Source organism: Panthera onca, chromosome A2 (genome assembly GCF_046562875.1).
Source record: "Panthera onca isolate mPanOnc1 chromosome A2, mPanOnc1 haplotype 2, whole genome shotgun sequence".
Taxonomy (NCBI): Eukaryota; Metazoa; Chordata; class Mammalia; order Carnivora; family Felidae; genus Panthera; species Panthera onca.
In genome coordinates, this window is record NC_138340.1 from 40,850,699 (window position 1) to 40,865,722 (window position 15,024).

Here is a 15,024-nt window from a genome sequence, read left to right on the forward strand (position 1 = left end):
AAGATTTTCAGCACTGACCCTGACAGCTTTCGGGTCTGGAGTCTAATGACCAAGCTGAATGAGAGCTCTGCAGAGCGGGTTTCGGGCTGACCCAGGTCGCCCAGCAGCGAATCTCGTGCGTGGGGCAGAGGAAGAGCCTAACTTGCAGCTGTGCCCCCAAGCTGCTGATGACAGCAATTATTGATGGCAGTCCTTTGTCCTCACTTGGTGGCAGTCAATGAATGAAGAGGCGAATGTTGGACTGGATACATCAGTATAAGCTTGTTAAGCAGAAACAGCAGAAGCAAACCACCCAAACACCAGTTAAATGGTTTTTTTGGAGCTCCAGTGTCGTCTAGACTTAGAAGGGGCAGCATTTAAATATTTATAGTGGTTCCTTGTTTACTACATTTTATTTTATTTGGCCTTTGGAAAATATTACAAAGATGAATGTCATGGTTGTTACTGATGATTAAATTCCATAATTAATTTTAAACTCAACATGACCTGCTGCTATTTCTTTAATCTAACTAATGAGACTCCTTGGAATTTACATTAACCAATTAATCAACATGACTTTGGGGGAAGATATTAGGGCTGCAAGTCCTCATAGCCACAAAGTCAACAGTCCATTCAAATTTCGAAACCTCAGAGACCCAAGCTTGTCTTTTCCCCACCTACATCGACTTTAATCATGTGTATGAAGTGCACTGAGTTACCATTATTTTTCTTTCATTTCTTTAAGTTATTCTGGTTGTGGACCTGAGGATGTCACATGGTCTTGAGATAATGAGCTTCTTTTGTGGTGGCTCCATGACAGGCTTTTGTGTTTTCTCCACTAAAATAGACAAAGAAAGCTAGGTTGGCTCTTCTGAAATGAAAAACGCTTCTCCAAATCTGTGCCGACACTTTGGGTTAGCAAGTCTACCATACTCTGTTGAAATGAAACCGGAACCCTAAAAATGCTCACTGCCCACTTACTGATTGTTTCCCTTCAGAAATAACTGAAACACAACTTAAAGATTTTCAAATCGCTTCTGCCTTGCACTGTGTTGTGTGGTCCTGGATTTTTGGTTTTGTTCTTGTTTTGCTAATGCAGTATCATCACCACTTGGTGAAATGAATGTAAAAGAAAGGGTCGAGCAAAAATTCCTTCAAAAACAAGATAACGCAACCAAATGACCTAGTGTGTCATCAGAATGAACCCTTTTAGCCTGTTTTTCATGTGTAAAGCAAAACCGGGGCCTCAGAAAGGCAGTGGCCAACAGGCAAATGTATGTGTTTGTTTTAATTTGTGTATTCAATCGGTCTTAGAATCCACTTTAAAAATACATAAATATTTTCTTTGGAAATGCAGATACTTCCTGCATTTATGAAGGGAAAAATAAATGAAAGCTCTGTTTGTTTTGCATGACCAGATGTGGGCTGGAAACAAGGTGGGGTGGAGCAAAAAAGACTGGGACTGGCTTGGGCCCCCATTCTAGCACCAGCTATGACCTTGGGCAAGTCCCATACTCCCTCCCCGGCCTCACTGTTAAGTGTAAAATATCAATAAAATACTGATGTGAATGCTAAGGCTTCTTCCAACTACACAATGTATCAATACCAGGAGCCACTTCCTTTTTTCCTTCGTTTTTACATTTTCAATAATTTAATGGATTTGTTTGCACTAATTGGAAACTCAGATCAGTATATTTCCCATATCATTTCACTGTCTCCCCCATTAAAAAAAAAAAAAAAGAATTCTTTACCCTCTGGTGAACCTCCAAGGCAAAGCAGGATGTCTTTCCAGAGGGATTTAATTAGGGGCTTATTGATTTTCCTCACATTGGTCCATTGTCTCTTCGTTTTTTAGTTGTTTATAAACACATAAACTTGCATTTAAGTGTTTACAGGCACAGATCATGTAAACAATTATTGTAGAGTCAAGAAAACATATAATCACAGAATGCTTTGGTTGTTGATACATTTAAAAATATTTGACTTTACTCCTGGAAAAAAAAAAGGGTGAAAAAAATGTGAACAGCCCAGGGCGTACATATATTTTATGTAAACTAAGATCCAATCTAATCTATGCAGCCATCCACCCATCTTTCTTCCTAGCAGAAAACACTGATGTACGTAGTATAATGGCAACATCTGCTTGTCTTGGGGATCATTTGAACCTCGGTAGTAAAACTGTTAGAGTTGTCATATAATTTCACTTTTTGGCTAAGTGATGCTAGTCTCCTCTATCAAGCATTTGTGTTTTTTTGTTTTTTTAAAAAATACTTATTTATTTTTGGGAGACAGAGAGACAGAGTACAAGCAGGGGAGGGGGAGAGAGAGAGGGAGACACAGAATCTGAAGCAGGCTCCAGGCTCCGAGCTGTCAGCACAGAGCCCGATGTGGGGCCCGAACCCACAAAGCGGGAGATCATGACCTGGGCCAAAGTTGGACACCCAACCAACTGAGCCACCCAGGCACCCCTCCTCTATTAAGCATTAAGGCACAACTATGAAAGGCCCAATGAGCTACATATTTTACAGAGTTAATACAGTCTCTTGAATGATTTCCTCCAGTCCTTCACAGATTATCCTTTTTTTTGGTAGTTATATGAATTTCTTTATTTCTTTATGTCTTTATTTTTTAATATAATTTATTGTCAAGTTGGCTAACATACAGTGTATACAGTGTGCTCTTGGTTTTGGGGGTAGATTCCCATGACTCATTGCTTACATACAACACCTGGTGCTCATCCCAACAATGCCCTCTTCAATGTCCATCACCCATTTCCCCCTCTCCCGCACCTCCCATCAACCCTCAGTTTGTTCTCTGTATTTCAGTCTTTATGGTTTGCCTGCCTCCCTCCCTCTCTGTAACTATTTTTTCCCCTTCCCTTTCCCCATGGTCTTCTGTTAAGTTTCTCAAGTTCCACATATGAGTGAAAACATATCTCTCTTTCTCTGACTGACTTATTTCACTTAGCATAATACCCTCCAGTTCCATTCACGTTACTGCAAATGGCAGGATTTCATTTTTTTCTCATTGCCAAGTAGTATTCCATCCTTTACAGATTATTTTAATACTGCCTCCATATTTCCTTGCAGAGCTGCTGGCATTTTTCTGACTTTAAATGTACTTTTTCTTCAGGAAAAAGAAGTTTCATAGAAATTGACCACTGCAAAATGTTTACCGAAGTACATTTCCCTTGCTTTCTTCTGAATAGATCAAGTTTCACTGGGAATGGGATTTGGGGTCAACTTTGAAATATATTACTGGAAGATACAACTAAAATATTCATGGACACAAAAAATACATACTGTATGATTCCACGTATAGAAGTTTACCTACAGCAGAATTCATGGAAACAGAAAGTAGAATGATGGATGATTGCCAGAGGCTGGGGGCAAGAGAGTTGAGTGGGAATGAGGAGTTAGTATTTAAAGGATACAGAGTTTCAGTTTGGGAAGATGAAAAGCTTTGGAGATGCAAGGTGTGATGGTCACATCACAGTGTGGATGTCATTTAATGCCACAGAGCTATATACTTAAAAATGGTTAAAATGAAAATTTTGGATTATGTATATTTTGTCACAATTAAAAAAACTGAAAAATCTTTCAGAATGTTATGAATCTCTCATTTATTTTTTGGCTATAGCATGTATATATTATTATTCCAGAATGCTGATTTAATTGATCAGGTTGTAAAATACTTAATATTCTAGATGTTCAAGCTGATATTTGGTGAAATTCCTTAGCACAAAAAAAAAATTACAGTTTAGATTTTGAATATATTAATACTTTCTTAATAACTTAAAATATAAGGTAGTAAAGGCAACAAATGTTGGCATAAGATATATCTCCAGAGTTACACTTTCCCACAGAAATACAACTGATGAATGGATAAAGAAGATGTGATATATAAAGGACCTGAATGTGAGACAGGAAGCCATCAAAAGAAGCCATCTCCTAGAGGAGAAAGCAGGAAAAAACCTCTCTGACCTCAGCCGCAGCAATTTCTTACTTGACACATCTCCAAAGGCAAGGGAATTAAAGGCAAAAATGAACTATTGGGACCTCAAGAAGATAAAAATCTTCTGCACTACAAAGGAAACAATCAATAAAATGAAAAGGCAGCCAACAGAATGGGAAAAGATATTTGCAAATGACATATCGGACAAAGGGCTAGTATCCAAAATCTATAAAGAACTCACCAAACTCCACACCTGAAAAACAAATAATCCAGTGAAGAAATGGGCAGAAGACATGAATAGACACTTCTCTAAAGAAGACATCCGGATGGCCAACAGGCACATGAAAAGATGTTCAACGTTGCTCCTCATCAGGGAAATGCAAATCAAAACCACACTGAGATACCCCCTCACGCCAGTCAGAGTGGCCAAAATGAACAAATCAGGAGACTATCGATGCTGGAGAGGATGTGGAGAAATGGGAACCCTCTTGCACTGTTGGTGGGAATGCAAACTGGTGCAGCCGCTCTGGAAAACTGTGTGGAGGTTCCTCAAAAAATTAAAAATAGATCTACCCTATGACCCAGCAACAGCACTGCTAGGAATTTACCCAAGGGATACAGGAGTGCTGAATGCATAGGGACACTTGTACGCCAGTGTTTAGAGCAGCACTTTCAACAATAGTTAACCTATGGAAAGAGCCTAAATGTCCATCAACTGATGAATGGACAAAGAAATTGTGGTTTATATACACAATGGAATACTACGTGGCAATAAGAAAGAATGAAATACAGCCTTTTGTAGCAACGTGGATGGAAGTGGAGAGTGTTATGCTAAGTGAAATAAGTCATACAGAGAAAGACAGATACCATATGTATTCACTCTTATGTGGATCCTGAGAAACTTAACAGAAGACCATGGGGGAGGGGAAAGAAGAAAAAAAGAGAGGGAGGGAGCCAAACCATAAGAGACTCTTAAAAAGTGAGAACAAACTGAGGGTTGATTGGGGGGTAGGAGGGAGGGAAGGGTGGGTGAGGGGTATTGAGGAGGGCACCTGTTGGGATGAGCACTGGGTGTTGTACGGAAACAAATTTGACAATATATTTCATATTAAAAAAATAAAAAAATAAAAGTATGAAAAGCTGCATACCAAAATAAATATGAAAAAAAAGAAGACGTGGCATATATATACAATGGAATAGTACTCAACGATCACAAAGAATAAAATCTTGCCATTTGCAACGACCTAGATGGAACTAGAGTATATTATGCTAAGCAAAATAAGTCAGCCACAGAAAGACAGATATCATATGATTTCATTCATACGTGGAATTTAAGAAACAGCAGATGAACATAGGGAAAGGGAAGGAAAAATAAGATAAAAACAGAGAGGGAGGCAAACCATAAAAGTCTCTTAAATACAGAGAACAAACTGAGGGTTGCTGGTGGGGTGTTGGGTGGGGGATGGGCTAAATGGGTGATCGGCATTAAGGAGGGCAGTTGTTGGCATGAGCACTGGGTGTTAGATTTGAATTCTACTCCTGAAACCAATACTACAATATATGTTAAGTAACCTGAATATAAATTAATTAAAAAATAAAAAGAAATATACTGTTAGTCACGTATGCAATTCTAAAGTTTCTGGTAGCCACACTTGAAAAAGTAAAAAAAAAAAAATTAGGTAAAGTTAATTTCAATAAGACATTTTATTTAATCATATGTATCTACATTATTGTCATATCTATGCATAATTAATATGAAAATTATTAATTAGATACATAATCTTTTTTCATCGTAAGTTTTTGAATTGGTGTATATATTAAAATTAAAGCACATCTCAATTAAGGTATTATATTTTTATTGGAAGTTTCTGACTTGTATGTAGACTTCATAAAATTTGCAGTTGAAAAAGTATGTTTTCCTACCTAAGTTGTTCCAGACATATCTATACATTTTTAAATAACTGACTTGAACATCAAAAAAATCATTTTCTTTAATATTTGCATCCACATTGACAAGACCAGTTCATTTCCTTTAGAACTGATTTGACTTTGAAATAAAAGCATACCAATTTGAGATCTATGTGCATCTAAATTAAATAAATTTACTGCTCTTTGTCAATTTAGGATTATTAGCATCAAATCCAAAATGGTATAACATAAATGGAAAAGCAACTCTCACTTTTTGTCAACAAAGTATTCCTCAATTTTTTCTTAGTTTTTATAGCCCATTTATATAAGGTTACCAATTATAATAATATTTTCTGCAAGTTGATTCATGTTAGAAAATGGGTAAAATCATTACTATTGTTATATATTATGAGAAATTTACATTTTAACATAAATTCTCATAATTGTTTAACTTTGTCACAAGCTTTTTTGTACATAAAGACTTTTTTAAAAATTTTAAAAATGTTTTCATTTATTCTTGAGAGACAGAGAGAGAGAGAGAGACAGAGCATGAGTGAGGGAGGGCAGAGAGAGAGGGAAACAGGATCCAAAGCAGGGTCCAGACTCTGAGCTGTCAGCATAGAGCCCAACGCAGGACTTGAACTCACCAACCGTGAGATCATGACCTGAGGTGAAGTCAGACACTTAACCAACTGAGCCACCCAGGCTCCCCTAAATACTTTTTAAAACTTGCTTTAGGTTTATAATCAAATTGAGAAGAAGTTACTGAGATTTCTCATATATCATCTGCCCCAACATATGCATATCAACACCATTCACCACTCACCAGAATGGTATTTTTTTTTAAAACCAAGGATGAACCTATGTTGACACAATAATCATCCACAGCCCATAGTTTACCTGAGCATTCCCGCTTGGTTTAGTTTATTCAGTGGGTTTGAACAATGTCCAAATGCAAATAAAAACCACAATGAGATATCATATCATGCCTGTTACAATGGCTATTATACATATAAAAAGAAATAACACGTACAGATGAGGATGTGGAGAGAAGGGAATTCTTGTATACAGTTGGTGAAAATGTAAATTGGTATAGCTACTGTTGAAAACAGTATGAAGTTTACTCAAAAAATAAAAATAGAACTACCATATGATCCAGCAATTTTATTTCTGGGTATTTACCTGAAGGAAACAAAAACAGTGACTTGAAAAGATATATGCACCCCTATGTTGTATCATGTACAACAGCCAATATGTAGAAACAACCTAAGTGTCCATGAGTGTATGAATAAAGAATATGTACACACACACACACACACACACACACACAAATACTATTGAGCCATAAAAAAGAATAAAATCTTGCCATTTGTGACAATATGGATGGACCTTGGGCAGTATGCTAAGTGAAATAAATCAGAGAAAGGTAAGTACATATGAGCTCACTAATATATGGAATCTAAAAAACAAACAATAAAACAACAAAAACAAGGTCACAGATTCAGAGAATAGATTGGTGCCTGCTGGTGGGTTTGGGTGGCTGGCGGTAAAATGGGTGAAGAGGGTCAAAAGGTACACAAAAACAAGTAAGTCATGGGGCTATAATGCACAGCATGATGACTAAAGTTAAAAATACTGTATTGCATATTTAGGAGCTGCTGAAAGAATAAATCTTAAAAGTCCTCATCATGAGAAAAACAAATTTTTAACTATGTATGGCATTAAATGATCATGAGACTCATTATGGTGATTGTTTCACAAGGTATACGAATAATGAATCATTATGTTATATATCTGAAACAAATATGTTATATGTCAATTTTATCTCAAAAATACTACTGTCATCACTAATATAGTTTAATCATAAGTCTTGAAGTCAGATAGCATCAATCCTCCAACTTTGTTCTTTTTCAATATTGTTTTAACTATTCTGGGTCTTTTGCCTCTCCATAGAAACTTTACAATCTATTTGTTAATATTCATAAAATAACTAGTTGGGATTTTCATTGAAATTGAATCTATAGTTGAAGCTGAGGACTGACATCCTGACAATATTGAGTTCTCCTATCCATGAACATGGAATATTAATTCATTTCATTAATTTTTGATTTTGTTCATTAGAGTTTTGTAGTTTTTCTCAATTAGCTCTTGTATATATGTTGTTACATTTATAGCTAAGTATTTAATTTTTGGGTACTAATGTAAATGGTATTGTGTTTTTGTTTTCAAATATCACTTGTTCATTGTTGGTATACAGGAAAGCAATTTACTTTTGTATATCACCTTTGTATTCTGCAAACATGCTATAATCTCTTATTAGTTCCAGAAGTTTGTTGTTGTTGTTGTTAATTCTTTCAGATTAATTCTACATAGATGATTATACATCTGTAAACAAAGTTTCATGTATTCCTTCCAAACGTGTATACATCTTATTTCTTTTACTTGATTTACTGCATTAACAAGGATTTCCAGAATAATGCTAAAAAAAAGTGTTGACAGAGGACTTCATTTCCTTGTTCCTGATGTTACTGGGAAAGCTTCAACTTTCTCACCATTAAGTATATTATTACCTGTAGGTTTCTAATAGTGTCTTTATCCAGTTGAGAACGTTCCTCTCTATTTCTAGTTTACTGAGAGCTGTTATCATGAATGAGTGTTGGATTTTGTCAAATGTTTTTTTCTGCATCATTGATATAATTATGTGACTTTTCTTCTTCAGTCTGTTGACATGATGGTTACATTAATTGATTTATGAATGTTGAACCAGACTTCATATCTGTGATAAATCCCACTTGATCATGATGCTTTTTATACTTTTTTTTTGGATTTTATTTGGTGATATTTTGCTGAGAATTTTTGCATCTATGTTTATGAGCTATGTTTGTCTGTAGTTTTCTTGTAATGTCTTTCTCTTGTTTTGATATTAATGTGGTGCAGGCCTCATAGAATAAATTTGGGTGTGTTCCAACTGCTTCTTTCTATCCTCTGAAAGAGATTGTAAAGAATTGCTGTAATTCATTCCTTAAATGTTTGACAGAATTCACCAGGGAACTCCTGTGGGTCTGGTCTAAGATGGTATTAGTTATTGATTCAATTTCTTTAATAGATACAGGCATATTTATATAAACTATTCTTGTGTAAGTTTTTGCAGATTATGTCTTTTAAGGGATTGGTTCATTTCATCTAGGTTACCAAACTTGTGGGCATTGAGTTGCTCATAGTACTCCATTATTATTCTTTTAATTTCCATGGGATCAGTGGTGATGCCTCTTATTTCACTTCTGATATTAGTAATTTGTGTCCTCTATTTTCCTTTGGTAGTCTGGCTAGGGATTTCATCAACTGTACTGATCTTTTCAAAGAGCTAGCTTTGGTTTTGTTGATTTTCTCATTTCTGGTTTTCAATCTGCTCTAGTTTTTATGATCTCTTTTCTTCTACTTACTTTAGATTTAATTTGCTTTTCTTTTTTTCTAGTTTCCTAATTGTTTTAAAAGTTTATTTATTTTGAGAGAGGGAGAGAGCGTGAGTGGGGGAGGGGCAGAGAGAGAGGGAGGCACAGAATCTGAAGCAGCCTCCAGGCATTGAGCTGTCAGCACAGACCCAATGTGGGGCTCAAACCCATGGGCCATGAGATCATGACCTGGGCTGAAGTCGGACACTCAACTGACTGAGCCACTTAGGTGCCCCTCTAGTTTTCTAAGGGAGAAACTTAGATTAATGATTTTAGATTTTTTTTCCTTTGTAATATAAGCATTCAGTTGCTATACATTTTTTCTCTAAGCACTGCTTTTTTTTGCTAAGTTGTTACTTTAATTTAGTTTAAAACATTTAAAAATTTCTCCTGAGATTTCTTCTTTGATCTATGTGTTATTTAGAAGTATGTTGTTTAATCTCCACATATTTTAGGATTTTCCAGTTATTTTTCTGCTACTGATTTCTAGTTTAAATCCATTGTGCTCTGACAGCAGATATACAATGATTTGTATTCTTTTAAATGTGGTAAGGTGTGATTTCTGGCCCAGAATGTGATTTATCTCAGTGGATGTTCCATGTGGACTTGGGAAAAAATGTGTCTTCTGCTATTGTTGGATAAAGTAATTTATAGATGTCAGTTATATCCAGTTGATACAAATAAGCTTTTAAAACTTCAAATTTAGTTTGTTCACATGTAGTGTGATTGTGGTAAAAAATATAAATCATTCTGGCATTTTTTTTTGGTTTTGATCATTGAATATGTGGAAAGGATTCATTTTGTTTCAAGAGAATTTAGAACTATAATTAAATCTTTGTAAAAATTTTCCCTGTCTTAACCAATATGCATTGGCAAAGTACATGACATCATTAAAATCTGTCTTCTATTCTCATCAATACTTCTATAAAACGGTGATGATTCCTGACATTTACACATATATTGAATAATTTTTAACAATTACACCCATGAAGTAGAGCACGTGACTTTTTTTTTTAAGTTTATGTATTTCTTTTAAGAGAGATTGAGAGAGAGCATGTGGGAGGGGCAGAGAGGGAGAGAGTCAGAGAGAATCCCAAGCAGGCTCGACACTGTCACTGCAGAGCCCGATGTGAGGCTTAAACTCAAACTGTGAGATCATGACCAGGGCCAAAACTAAGAATCAGATGCTCAACAGACTAAACCACCCCAGCGCCCCAAGCATGTGACTCTTGATCTTTGTTGTGAGGTCTAGGCACTTGTTGGAGGTAGAGTTCATTTAAACAACATAAACATACAGCGTAAAAAAAATTACACCATGATATTTGTCATAAAATCTACTGTAGAAACTGAATACACATAATTTCAATATGAATCCTAGAGTGGAGCAAGGCAATAAAGGAATCATCTGTTTTGTTTTGTTTTAAAGTTCCATTAACTTTGAGTTTTTAACTGAATATACCTGGAGCATTGTCTATCATGATAGAAACTAATTTTTCATGTCTAGCTGAAATTCTTCTTTGACAGATATAAAAAGTTGGAAAATATTTGTACATGTTTTATTTATTTATTTTGGGTTTGATTTTATATTTCTTAGTAAATTTGGAAGTTCTTTATGACAAAACATACCCACAATACTAATGGGGCTGTGTATCTTATATCACACAACTCATTTAAAGCCAAAGTAAAGTTCTTACAATGTTTTCAGAGTTTGAATCATTTGATCTTTCATATTGTTAGGAAAATCTGGGATGCTATGGTTAGTTGCTTTCTAGCTTCATTGAAGAAATTCCATTTTTTATATTTTTTTGTCTTTTCCTCATAATTATCTAGCATAAGTTTCATAATGGGATTAACTTATTTAACCATGTTGCTCTTTTAAAACTAGTTTTCTATTTTTTGTGTGTGTAAGAATCCAAAGTGTTTACAGCTAGCCAAAATTATAACCCAGATCCTTTTAAAGAAACATTTAAAATTCACTTCTTGGACATTTAATTTGGACTTCACATGACTAATTTCATTGATTCCTTTTTGACTTTTGAGAGGAAACTTCTTACCAATATCATTGAATAGCACTTTGTAATGGGTATTTGCATAATGTATATATAAGTATTAGACTCAATCATTCTCTTTTTTAATGTTTATTTATTTATTTCGAGAGTGAGAGAGAGTGGGAGAGGGCGGCACAGAGAGTAAAGGAGAGACAAAAACCCAAACAGGCTCCACACTGTCAGTGCAGAGCCCAAGGTGGGTCTCAGACCCACAAACTGTGAGAAATCAACAGACACTTAACCAACTGAGCCACCCAGGCATCTCTTAGACTCAATCATTCTTAACTGAATGATTAGAGTCTCTGCTCAGAGCTTAATGTGAGAATTTAGAAGCAAATTCAGGCTTCATGGCAAATGTTCCCATCTGGGATTGAGAAGTCTGTTTACTGTTTGTGATCTTAGATAAAAATTACTTACATTTTCTGTGTCTAAAACTATGGAATATAACTGCTAAACAAGAAACTAAAACAGCTCTAAGACCTGGCAACAATCACTGTCTCTATCATATTCTCTGCCATCTTCTATTTGCTGCAAATCCCGTTAGCTACTAAACGCCTTTTTCTGTTTTGTTTTTGGTTTTGTTCTCCCCCCACCCCCACCAATTCTGCTGCTTTATAACATGGCTTCCACTTGCTGTGGTACCAGTTCTACTTTGCAGCACCTTTGCAGCATTGTTCCAGTTCTTTCTACCAATTCTAACTGGCTCAAGCTTTCCACGTTTCCCAGGTGGAACTCCTAAGAGCAATGACATGACTTGCCAGCCTTTTCATGTTTAGCACATCGCTGCCTAGCCTATTGGGCAGCTATCCATCCCTGAGCCAATCAGCTGTGGAAATGAGGTCACTTGGGAGAAGACAGGGCCATGAAGGCAGTAGTGGCTCTGCACAGGGTGGCTGCCTTTAGCGTGGGCAGGCAGGAAGAAATTATTTGCCATCAAAAATACCCAAGATTGGCATACAAGATCACTACAGCTCCTATTCTGACAAGATGTATGCCAAATCATTGGAAAGATACAGAAGAATTTTCTTAGGAAATAGAACAGATTTGTGAAGGAGAATTCTTTATCCCAATAGAAGAAGAAAATAAGGATGCCAGTATTATCAGTGCACCTCAAACTGATGATGTCTAAATTCGATGTCCTTCTACCATTTTCAACCACAGCACAGCTGAATGCCCTGCCCTTCACATTGGTTCATCGATTCCTTCTCTGGTAGTAAGCTCCTGGCTGGCCTCCCTGCAGCCAACTCTCTGTGTTCTAAGTTCGTCCATGCATGAGAAGAGTATATTATATTTTGCTTAAAAATGATGCTTGATTCCCACTTCCCAGAAGTAAGTTGTGACTTCTAATTAATTCCATTTAGAAGTAAATATGGAATAGACACTGTGCAAGGTGCCTTCAGGAATATAAAAGCATGAACAGGATATCTACTCTGCCCTCAGGGAATGTACAATCTAAAAGAAGTTTTATGAGTTATAACTTATTATCTGTAATGCAAAGGAGTATCTGGTGTCTTAATAGAGGTACAGATTAAGAAACTTTTTTATAAGCATTCAAAACAGGGCTAAAAACAATGTTGTGCTGTGAATATTTAACACCTAACTCTGGGTGCTGTGCTTGGAGGAAACCCAGTTGGTAGTGTTTGCAGATTTCCATAATGTAAATATACCCATTATGGCCAATTTCAAGCTGCCAGTCTGAAATCACTGTTGGGAAGAGACATGTCATAGCCCATCATTACACAGTATTTCCATCATCCAGATAGGATACCTCAAGAACACAGATAGTAACAAACTGTAGTAAAATAATTAGGACGTTTTCAATATAACTTAATCCTAAATTTAAATAATTTGATTTTTAGTAACAGGTGTGTTTAACAACTCACCTAGAAAATTCCTGAAATTTAATGACTGCTAATGTCCTCCAGTATGCTGCTGGTTAAAGGGCTATGAGGAACTTGGATTCTAACTTGGGGAGGGACAGATGGCAAAGAAGCCTCTAAGGTGAGCCTCAAAGCATCTGTAGGGTTTAGCTGCTAGACACGGGAGTGGAGGGGAGAGGCATGTTCCTGAAAGAGGAAATGAGAAGAAGGAATCGAAGAACAAAAAGCTTGAGGCATAACTGGAAAAAAAATGAGTAAACCACTTCTTTAATCCAACTCAGTCACTAACTATTGACCCAACTCAGGGCTAATTCTCGTCTCCAACTCCACCCACTTCAGACCGATGATAGTGATAAAAATAATAAAGGTAATGACAGCTAATATCTGTTGGATGACTGCTCGGTGCCAGGTACTGTTCTAACTAAGGAACAAACCTTGTTTCCTTATTTACCATGTTGCTGAGCAGTCACTGTCTTCTCTGGGTGAGGCTACTCCATTCTGCTGCTCACCACAGAACCTGCTGTTCACCCTTGTCTTTCCCACACCACAGTGCAAGCTGCCATGTGTCACCGAGCTTGTGCAAGGGCTTTATGCAGAGTGAAGAAATCCTCTGGATCCTTGACTCAGAAATGTGAAAACAAAGTAGAGATGACCATATCTTTCTAGAAAGATAGGAAAGAGTATATTTCTTTTAGATGTAAAGAACACTTCTACGGGTTTGATGTGGAAATATCTGTTCTGTTTCATCAATTTATATTCTCTTCACTCCCCACACCCCACCATTGGCATTTGAGTTTGAGGTCCTATTTCTGTGGGCAAGACGGTCCCATCAACAAGGAGTGAAATAAAAATTAGTTTTGTAGCCAAGGACTTGCTGTACTTAGGAAGTCTGCAAATTTACAGTGTATTCAAAACTTTTGAAAGTCAGGTGGAACTTGATATGTATCAAGATAGTTATGAGACAGGGACTCTCTGTACATGAGTTCTGAGCAGTTAGGATTAAGGGAACAGAAAGAGACTTGGTTTTGCTCCTTTCTGCCAATTTCTCATACACCCTATCTCTTTGGAAGCAGTCCTATTTTTCACAATTTCAGGGTAAGAAATTATAGGAGCATCTCACTGTATTGCCACTTAGATTCCAGGAATGATGGGAAAAAGAAAAAAAAGTGAAACAAAACTAAGATGAATGATATTCCAAATATGGTGAGACCAGTAATTCTGTTTTTATTTGGAAATCCATTTATTTTGGTAAAATCCACCTGTTCTCAACTTGGAGGAAATGTCTACTTAGGGAGAAGCAATTTCTATGGCTCAAGTTTAAAATTTGTTTTTAAGGATAGATGAAATGTACAATTGGAAGGGAAGTGAGAGTACACTTGAGGACGCTTATATGGATTACATATCACACTTCTCACAGAATCATTATTAATTGAGAAATCCTATAGCTTGAGACACCAACCGGAAACAATGTAACTTGCTAATTACAATGGTAAAATGTGTGTGTGTGTGTGTGTGTGTGTGTGTGTGTGTGTGCATGCACTCTTATGTGCACGAGCACAAGGAAGGGGAATTAACCAAAAGATGGTTTATTTTCTTATATTTGTTATTTGACTTGCTTCTACAAAATACTCAAAAGGCAAATAGTCTTTCTGTTCTCCAATAAGATATGCTGAATTACATCAACATTAACATTGTTTTCACATTAAAGATAAACTCACTCATTTGCTAAGGGTAACATGAGGTATACGGCTTTAGAATAACGACCTCCATCCTTGCCAATAAACAACTTTAGTGAACTCAATT